Genomic DNA, 10591 nt, shown 5'->3' with positions numbered 1-10591 from the left:
TGGATCTGTATCAAAGGTTTTGATCATTATCAGAGATCTGCACCAAAGGTTTGAATCGCCACAAGAGGTAACGATTCTATCACTGATCATGCCCATTCGTAAGGATCACTAAATGGAGAAACTTTTAAATTCCACTGCGCCTTGGATGGCAATTCTCCAACAGGCTCATTGATCCCGGCAGACGGATCATTCCCCACAGAGCATTCAAGGATTGATACAGCGATCTGTTCCCTACCGGAGTTTGCTTCCCCAAGCAGATTTCTTTTTACACCATGCATAACATTTGCATTTGCATGCATATCATATCAAGCATACACATAAGCTGATAAACAGGTTCTTCCAAGCAGACTGAAGAATTACTTTACAACCAAGGCCATGAGATCCAGCCAGAGGATCAAGCGTGAGTGATCCAGCCTAAGGGTCATTTTGAAGATTCAACCTGAGAATCACTTTCCAGTAATCCAGCCTGAGGGTCATTTCAAAGATTCAGCCTGAGAATCGTGTTCCAGTGTTCCGGCCTGAGGTTCATTTTGAAGATTCAGCCTGAGAATCGTGTTCCAGTGATCCAGCCTGAGGGTCATTTCGAAGATTCAGCCTGAGAATCGTGTTCCAGTGATCCAGCCTAAGGGTCATTTCGAAGATTCAACCTGAGAATCGTGTTCCAGTAAGCCAGCCTAAGGCTCAATTTGAAGATTCCCCAGTGAAGTCGCCTACAAGCTTTATTTCCCCAGCAAGCCAAATTGAGGAGTCGTTACAACATGTTCTAGCCCGAAGAATATGTACGAAGCCCAAAAGTGGAATATTCTTGAAGCTGCATATCTAATATGAAGGTTGGGTGTAGATTTCAAAAGAGGGTCAACCAGCGCATGCCTCAGATGCGGGATCCTAATGACGGGAATTTATCATCAAAACAATCCAGATCTAGCCAGAAGATCGAAGTAGATTCAGCCAGAGAATCGAAACAAAGAAGATCTAGCCAGAAGATCGAAAATCGCAACAATTCAGATCTAGCCAGAAGATCGAAGTAGATTTAGCCAGAGAATCAAAGGAAATAGATTCAGCCAGAGAATCGAAACGAAGGAGATCTAGCCAGAAGATCGAAGAAGATCTAGCCAGAAGATCAAAATCGTATCCAGCCCGAGGATCAAAATTAATATCCAACCAGAGGACTAAATTGAGTATAGGTTCAGCCAGAGGATCGAAACTCCAGATTAAGCCAGAAGACTGATTCAGATCCAGTCAGAGGATCGGAAGAAAAATAAACAGCGCGGTGTATTTCTGCGTTTTTGTGGTGTTCTCGGAGCGCAAATTTTTGGTCTGTCTTTGGTATTCAATCACAGCTCACCCCGTTTGTCTGATAAGTTGTTCGCTTTCATCCTACTCGGGTTAGTTGATGATTGAATAGGGGCAGTTGTAACACCCTAAAATTTTCCCTCCTCATTCATGCATTCATTTAGCATTTCATATTGCATTTCATCATGTCAATCAGAATTAGATCCAAGAAACTTTATTTAAAATAAAAAAAAAAACGAAAAAAAAAAAAAACGAAAAAAAATAAATAATAATTTTTTACAAAATAAATAAATAAAAATAAATAATAATAAATAAATAAATAAAATATAATAGAAAAACTTGGACTTGAACCTCTCTCATTTGAGCCCACAAAGCTATGAAAATCAGGTTATAAAAGAGGGAGATCAGACAGAAAAAGGAAGAGAAGCAAAAATACTCTGAGGTTTCCTTGAAACAAAACCCTGGACAAAACCTGAAGAGAAACCTGACAGAGAACTCAGAGCAACCCCCAGGCAGCTCTGAAAAATTCAATCTGACTCACACACTTTCATCTCACGCAAACCCTAACATTGCCTTGCAAACCCAGCCGTGCCATCTGATTTCAACCGATCTCTCCAATCAGGTTTGCCCTATTCCCATTATTTTACGCCTTCAATTTGAATGTTCTAAATGTGTGATGTATTATGTTTGAATTTGGAAGTGTGGATATCATTAGGTTTCGCATATGCATGAATGGGTGAAACCTATGCCTTGAATGTTTAATCACATGATTTCTGAAATGTATGCCACAGGGTTTGAGGTTTCTGAAACCATACTGTTATCCATGAAAAAAATGCTTATCGTGTTTCACTAACCCTTTTATTGAGTTTTTGTGAGGGCTCACAGACTCTTGCAGAGATGGTTTGCGTGGTTTTCCCACTTTATTTATGGGATACCCCCTGGAGGTTCATTCCGATCACCTGTACTGACTCACCTTTTCTTTGATGGCATTAGCTTGGGAGATCCCTGGGTTTCTTACTCCTTTAATTGCTATTACCTCGGATCTTCATCCGTGTGGTACTTTTACCTCTTTTCCGCATTTTATCGCTTTCTTAGCTGGAAGACCTCGATAGGAGGCATTTGTTTTCTTTTGTTTATTTACTTTTGAGCCCCTTGTTGGCACATTTACTTTATACATGTTTGTTTTGTATGTGTTCGTATCCCTGCAGGTAGCGCGGTTCCTTCGTCAAAGGCTGCCTTTTGCCCTTGAGCATCCCAAACCCTAAAACCCAAAGCAACACGTTTACTCCTTCTACTACAGGCGAGTAAGTCTCCAAAGGTCGAGCATCCGGTAGATTGCGTAGTGACGTCGTTCGTCCAAAACCCACTCCATAACCACGTAGTTAGCCGAACTACGGCTTGCTCTGATTCTCATTCCAGATGAGATACGTAGGCATAAGACGCGATGTCTTAGCGAGCACACATCCCCCCAACCCATAGGTCAGCCGAGCTACGAAGACTCTGATTCTCATATTCAGATGAGATACGTATGCAGTGGATGCGACATCCGCGCGAGTCATTTTCATTTAACCTTTTTTTTTTGGTAAACAGCACAAGATAAACTCACACCCTTTAGACAAGAACAACAAAAGTGGATCCCGTAGAGTACTACGGATGCGTAGGGGTGCTAATACCTTCCCTTCGCATAATCGACTCCCGAACCCAAGATTTGGTTGCGAGACCCCGTCTTGTCCTTTCCTTTTTCAGGTTTACTTCGAGCGTTTCCTTTCCCTCCTTTGGGATGAATAACGCACGGTGGCGACTCTTCTGTCATTTTCTTTCGCCGGTTGTTTTTTCGCGCACTGTATTTTTCAGGTTGCTACATTGACGGGTCATTGGTGTGATTTATGGAACTTTTGGTGTTGGTGGGTGAGATGGATATGGTGAGTTACACACTTCTCGCTTAAAAGGATGTGAAGAATTGAATAATGCAGAGAAGAATGGTATGAGTAGGATGATTGCTGAGGAAGAAGAGAGGAAGTGCGCCTGTATTTATAGGCGCGCCCTCTGGTTTCATGACGGTCGTCACAGGGGTGTAACGGTCGTCATGCGCAATGAGTGCGTAATGGTCATCTGCAACGGTTAGATGTTCGTAACGGTCATTTGCATGTCGTGTGACGATCGTGGTGGATCTGTGACGGTCGTCACGTCTGTGAGAAGGGCATCACATTATATGTGACGGTCGTCACACGCTTGTTTGGAATTTTTTTTCAATTTTTCATTAAATGTTGCAGCAGTTTGATATAGTATAATATGATAATTGAGCAATTGAATTTAAAAGCATAAATAAATAAATGTAGAAGCATAGATAAATAAATAAATATAGAAGCATAAATAAATGAATAACAATGCTATTAAATTAATAGATTAAAATTAAATGTAATATAAGAAAAAATAATAACGATAAAAGAGCAATAAACAAAAGTAATTAAATAAATGTGCTCCCTCCCCACACAAAACATAGCAGTGTCCTCATTGCTTAGTGTGAGTAGGAGAGATCAGTGGTCAGTCATATTAGCCACGGTTCTGTCCCAATGCAGTTACAGCCTGGTTTAGGTGATGAAACTGCTCGACGGCTATATCCATCAGGCCTAAGATATCAAAGTGCATGATCTTTATCTCTTCTTTCACAATTGTGATGTCAGCTTGGAAATCATTCAGATGGGTAAGAAGCTTGGCAAGATTATTAGCATATGATGGAGGAATCGGTTCATCAATGTTATAGTAGTTGGGAGGTGTTTCAGGGTCAGATTCTTCAACATGGATATGGTCATTGAAATACTCATATTTAGGCGGTGTCTCGGGAGGTGAAGGTGGATCAATTGGGTGTTCATCTAAGTCATAAAGCCAGTTATTGTGATTGTGAACACTCATTCTCTCATGGTTAGGCAAGGTAAATAGTCGGACCACTTCGTTATTGATTAGGTAATCAAAAGTATCCGGCCCAAGGTTGCCTATGATTCTACGGTTAAGGCAAAATTCGATATCCATGGGTCAGATGTTTCCAAATGGTACATGCTCGTAAAGTGGGTGTCTAAGTCCGATGGAATCTGCTATCATGGTTACTAGGCCACCTATTATTATTGGGGTACGATTGTTCTTAGCAAGGTGAACGAATCTCTCCATCATGAATGTCACGACATTGACATGTCGACCTTGATCGACACATAGCAAGATGAAAAGTTCATCGCGGGACACTATGGTGTTGTTCTCTTCCTTACCAAACAGGGTGTGGGCTAGTATTTTATGGAAATAGAGGATAGCAGGGTTGTGGATCATTTGGGAGTGCATCTCGTTAGGGTTAGGGTTGTAGTCTCCGTTAAGCTACCCCAAAAGTGATCTAGATCGATGTCATCGATTAGTTCCTCCTGGCGGGTAGTAAAAACGAATGGGCCACTAAGAAATCCTAGGAGGTCAGCAAGGTCTCTACGATTATAGGTGAAGTCCATGCTAAACAGCCTAAAGGATATCAACCCTTTGTTAAGTCCGTAACCATGCTCGGGGTTGTAAACTAGGGAGCTAAGGAATTCTAGGGTTAGTTCGCGGTAAGTGACAAACCTTCTCTTAATAGCAGCATTCTCCCACCCTGGCTGGTTAAACATAAACATGATGCTATCTCGGATACCTAACCTATCCATGGTAGGTCCATCATAATAAATGGATAATGCCATATCCTTCTGAGCTAGATAATCATACCGCCTTCTCTGAACTCTGCCTCTGAAAACTGTATCTACTGGTTGCATGATGAAAGTTAGTAACTAACTAGTTATTAATGCGCCTGTTAATCAGTATCCAATGTTTCTAAGTTAGTAACTAGAAGCAACAAGTATTACTGCAAAGAATCAAGAAGAGGGGAGGAAAAAAAATAAAGAAGAAAATCAAAGAAGGAAAATAGTTTGTAACAAAGATAACAAATAAAAGAAAAGGTGGGTTGTCTCCCACTATGCACTTTGTTTAATGTCGTAAGTTCGACAGTAGCGTCGCGATGTACTAGTTTTGGGGTTGAGCAGGCAGCTCTATAAGTCTGAGACTGTTTGAATAGTCTCTATTTTCAATATTATGATAATGTTTTAATCGCTGCCCGTTCACTATAAATGGTTCGCTACTTCTACCTTTTATTTCTATCGCACGGATTTTAAGGACTTTAGTGATTTCGAAAGGGCCTGACCACCTAGATTTAAGTTTTCCTGGAAAAAAATTAAGTCTTGAATTGAATAGTAGTACTATGTCACCGACATTAAACTCTTTCCTAGATATACGTTTGTCGTGCCATCTTTTGGTTCGCTTATTATATATCCTGGCATTCTCATAGGCGTCTAGTCTCAGTTCTTCTAATTCGTGAATGTCCAAAATTCATTTCTCACCTGCGGAAGTATAATTTATATTTAGGGTCTTAATTGCCCAGTAAGCTTTGTGTTCTAATTCCACAAGGAGATGACATGATTTACCGGGTGTGGTCCCTATTGGGGTTTTGTAAGGTGTCCCATAGGCCCACAGAGCTTCGTTTAGTTTAGATGACCAATCTTTTCTGGATATTCCAACAGTCTTTTCTAGAATCTGTTTGATCTCTCGATTCAAAATTTCGACTTGTCCGCTGGTTTGTGGGTGATAAGGTGTTGCTACACGGTGTCGGACTCCATACTTCAGAAGAAGTTTTCCAAAGATATTTGATATGAAGTGGGAGCCACCGTCAGTAACTACTAGTTTTGGCACACCGAATCTAGGAAAGATGATGTTCTTGAACAACTTAATCACTGTTCGTGTGTCATTTGTCGGAGAAGCTATAACCTTGATCCATTTTGAAACATAATCGACAGCAACGAGTATGTACTTATTACTAAAAGAAGATGGGAATGGTCCCATGAAGTCAATCCCCCATACATCGAAGACTTCCACTTCTAAGATTCCTGTTTGTGGCATTTCATCGCGTCTTGAGATGTTACTAGTGCGTTGGCACCGGTCGCATTTTATAACCGCATTATGAACATCTTTCCATAGAGTAGGCCAAAAGAGGCCCGATTGCAGGATCTTAGTACAGGTCTTTGAGGTACTTGCATGCCCTCCATAGGGAGCGGAATGGCAATGAGAGATTATGTCGTCTATTTCGTCCTCAGGAACACATCGACAAAAAATACCGTCGATACCTCTTTTGGAAGGAGAGGTTCATCCCAGTAGTATTGTTTTAGATCATGAAAGAATTTCTTCTTTTGTTGGTAATATAGGTCCGGTGGAAGTACTCCAACAGTTAGGTAGTTGGCAAAATCAACATACCATGGCAGAGTTGCATTCGCATGTATTTCTTCCAAGGATTCTTCTATTTCTGTATCATTTAATGTTAGTTCAGACATGTCGCTTTCCATTTGGGCTATGAGTCGTTCGTTAGGGAAATCATCATTGATTGGTATTTGTTCAGGTTTATTCTCTTCGATTCGTGATAAGTGGTCTGCTACTACGTTTTCAGTACCCTTCTTATCTTTTATCTCTAAGTCAAATTCTTGTAAGAGTAGGATCCATCTTAAAAGTCTTGGTTTGGCATCCTTCTTACTTAGCAGATATCTAATAGCGGCGTGGTCGGTATAGATAATAATTTTCGCCCCTACTAGGTAGGAACAAAATTTGTCCAAGGCGAACACAACGGCTAGAAGTTCTTTTTCAGTGGTGGCGTAGTTCATTTGGGCTGGATCTAGTGTTCTACTTGCATAGTAAATAGCATGAAGCTTCTTATCCTTTCTTTGTCCTAGTATTGCGCCTACTGCGTAATCACTCGCATCACACATGATTTCAAAAGGTAATCTCCAGTCAGGTGGTTGCATTATGGGTGCAGTGATTAAAGATGTTTTTAATTGGTTGAACGCTGTTAAACACTTTTCATCAAAGATGAAATCAGCGTCTTTCATTAATAAACCCATAAGTGGCTTGGTAATTTTCGAGAAATCTTTGATAAAACATTGGTAGAAACCGGCGTGTCCTAAAAAGCTTCGTATTTCTCGTACGGTTTTCGGAGGTTGAAGGTTCTCTATGATTTCGATCTAAGCTTTGTCTACTTCAATTCCTTTATCAGATACTATGTGACCTAATACGATTCCTTGTTGGACCATGAAATGGCATTTCTCCCAGTTCAAAACGAGATTTACCTTTACGCATCTTTCAAGTACCATTTCAAGGTTTGATAGACATCCTTCAAAGCTTTGCCCACAAATAGAAAAGTCGTCCATAAAGACTTCCATAATGTCGTCTATAAAATCAGCGAAGATCGACATCATGCATCTTTGGAATGTTGCAGGAGCGTTGCATAATCCGAATGGCATTCGTCGGTAAGCGAATGTACCATATGGGCATGTGAAGGTTGTCTTTTCTTGGTCGTCAGGATGGATGGGGATTTGAAAGAATCCTGAATAACCGTCTAGATAGCAGAAGTGAGAATGCTTAGCCAATCGTTCAAGCATTTTGGTCAATGAAGGGTAGAGGAAAATGATCTTTCCGAGTGGCTTTGTTTAGTTTTCTATAGTCGATGCACATTCTACTTCCGGTCACAACACTTTGTGTTATAGATTCGCCCTTCTCATTTTTAACAACTGTAACACCCCCTTTTTTGGTACTACATGAACGGGGCTAACCCATTGACTATCAAAGATCTGGTGTATGATTCCAGCATCTAGTAACTTCTTTACTTCATCCTTGACTATCGTACTTAGGATTGGGTTGATCCTTCTCTGGTGTTCTCTAGAGGTTTTACAATCTTCCTCCAGCATAATGCGATGCATACAGATAGAAGGGCTTATCCCTTTTAGGTCGGCGATGTTGTATCCTAACACAGTTGGATATTTTCTTAAGACATCTAGTAACTTTTCAGTTTCCATCTGTCCCAAGTCAGCGTTGACTATTACTGGTCTTTTGAGTTCAGTGTCTAGGAATTCGTATCTTAGGTTCTTTGGTAGTGCTTTTAATTCCAAGTCGGGTTTCTTTGGGCATGGCATGTGGTTGGGCGTAAGTGCTAAGCATTCACTTAGACTGTCATTTTGGTATGGTTCATGCCAATTATCGTCTTCAAAGATTAGAGGGATTTGGATTTTCATTATATCAGAGTATGTGGTTTCTTGCATCTCCATCTCTCTCACGCACTCGTCTATGACATCAAGTAGATAACAGGTGTTGTCTATAGTTGGCGCTTGTAAGAATTGGGTCAAGATGAATTCAACCTTTTCCTCTCCAACTTCGAATGTTAGCTTACCTTTCTTTATGTCTATTATGGCTCCGGCGATAGCCAAGAATGGCCTTCCTAATATGATAGGTGTACTGGCATCTTCTTTGATGTCCATGATTATGAAATCTGTAGGAATGTAAAATTGTCCTACACGTACGGGGACATTCTCTAGTATACCGACAGGATATTTGATTGAGCGGTCAGCTAATTGAACAGACATCTTGGTTGGTCTTAGTTCTCCCATACTGAGCCTTTTACAGATGGTTAAGGGCATTACACTAATGATGGCTCCTAGATCGCATAGAGCTTTGTCTATGACGAATTTTCCAATGTCACAGGGTATGGAAAAACTACCTGGGTCTTTTAGTTTGGGAGGCATGTTATTTTGGATTATTGCGCTACACTCTGCAGTAAGTGTAACTGTTTCGTTATCCTCAATCTTTTTCTTATTGGATAGGATTTCCTTAAGAAATTTGGCATAGGAGGGCATTTGTGTGATGGCTTCTGTAAAGGGTATTGTAATGTTTAGTTGCTTCAGAAGTTCAACAAATTTCCTAAATTGACTTGTGGATTTAGAACTTGCAAGTCTTTGAGGATACGGAATGGGTGGTTTATAAGGAGGCAGAGGCACATAAGGTTTTTCTTTCTATTCGGCCTCTCGGGTATTATCTTCTATTTCCTTTGGTTTATTCACCTACTCAGTTGAGGTTTTGTCTGGTTTTTGGTACATGGCAGGGTTTTGAAGTCTTGGATCTACGGGTCCGTCTATTTCTTTTCCACTCCTAAGTATAACGGCATTTGCATGTCCTTTTGAATTAGGTTGCGGCTGTCCAGGAAATGTTCCAGCAGGAGCGGCTGTAGATGCTTGTTGTTGAGCCATTTGTGAAATTTGTGTTTCAAGCATTTTATTGTGGGTGGCTAAGGCGTCTACTTTGCTCGCTAGTTGTTTGAGTTGCTCGCTAGTATGTATGTTTTGGTTCAAGAAGTCTTTGTTTGTCTGAGCTTGGGTAGCTATGAAGCTTTCCATCATTAATTCGAGGTTCGACTTCCTAGGCATGTTAGGAGCATTATTAGATGGCTTTTGATATCCAGGCGGTACAACTAGTGCTTGGCCAGGTGCATACAGGGCGTTGTTATTCTTATACGAAAAATTAGGATGGTTTTTCCAACCTGGGTTGTAGGTATTCGAATATGGATTTCCTTGTGCGTAATTCACTTGATCGGTTGGGACTTCTGCTAATATTTGACATTCTTGTGCAGTGTGTCCAGGGTTTCCACATAACTCACAGTTTGGAGTTACAGCAGCCACGGTGGTTGTGGGTGGTATGGTCAAGTTGTCTAATTTTTGAACAAGGGCATCTACCTTGGCATGAACATGGTCAAGGCTACTGATTTCGTACATTCCACTCTTTGTTTGGGACTTTTCTACTAGAGTTCTTTCACCTTCCCATTGGAAATGGTTTTGGGCCATGTTTTCAATGAGTTGATAGGCTTCGTTATATGGCTTGTCCATAAGTGCACCGCCCGCGGCAGCGTCTACTGTCAGTCTTGTGTTATACAGAAGCCCATTGTAAAATATGTGAATGATCACCCAGTCTTCGAGACCGTGTTGTGGACATATCCCCATCATGTCTTTGTACCTCTCCCACGCGTCGTAGAGAGATTCTACATATTTTTGTCGGAATCCGTTGATTTGAGCTCTCAGCATAGCAGTTTTGCTCGACGGAAAATATCGGGATAAGAAAACGTTCTTCAGTTCTTCCCATGTTGTAACTGAGTTGGATGGCAAGGATTGCGACCAAGCCCAAGCTCTGTCTCTTAGTGAGAAAGGAAAGAAGCGTAGTCTTATCGCATCTTGAGATACACCATTCGCCTTTACAGTGTTCGCGTACTGCACAAACTTGGTCAGGTGTTCATTAGGGTCGTCCGTAGGATTTCCGGAAAATTGATGTTGTTGGACGACTGATAATAATGAGGGTTTCAGCTCAAAATCGTTTCGATTGATAGCTGGAGCATCAATGCTGCTGTCAGGTTCTTGTTGGGACGGGGTAGCGT

General features: G+C 41.0%; 1 non-coding gene across 1 annotated transcript; it reads left to right on the top strand.

Annotated features, from left to right (window-relative positions):
* The first annotated feature begins 10137 nt into the window (after positions 1 to 10137).
* LOC127116715 (small nucleolar RNA R71) lies at positions 10138 to 10244 on the top strand. Its single transcript, XR_007801511.1, has one exon. It is a non-coding gene; the product is annotated as a small nucleolar RNA R71 (small nucleolar RNA).
* The last annotated feature ends 347 nt before the right edge of the window (positions 10245 to 10591 follow it).

This window comes from Lathyrus oleraceus, chromosome 1 (assembly GCF_024323335.1).
Source record: "Lathyrus oleraceus cultivar Zhongwan6 chromosome 1, CAAS_Psat_ZW6_1.0, whole genome shotgun sequence".
In the NCBI taxonomy this organism is placed as follows: Eukaryota; Viridiplantae; Streptophyta; class Magnoliopsida; order Fabales; family Fabaceae; genus Lathyrus; species Lathyrus oleraceus.
Note: the sequence above shows the minus strand (reverse complement) of the source record. Positions and strands in the feature narration are given on the sequence as shown.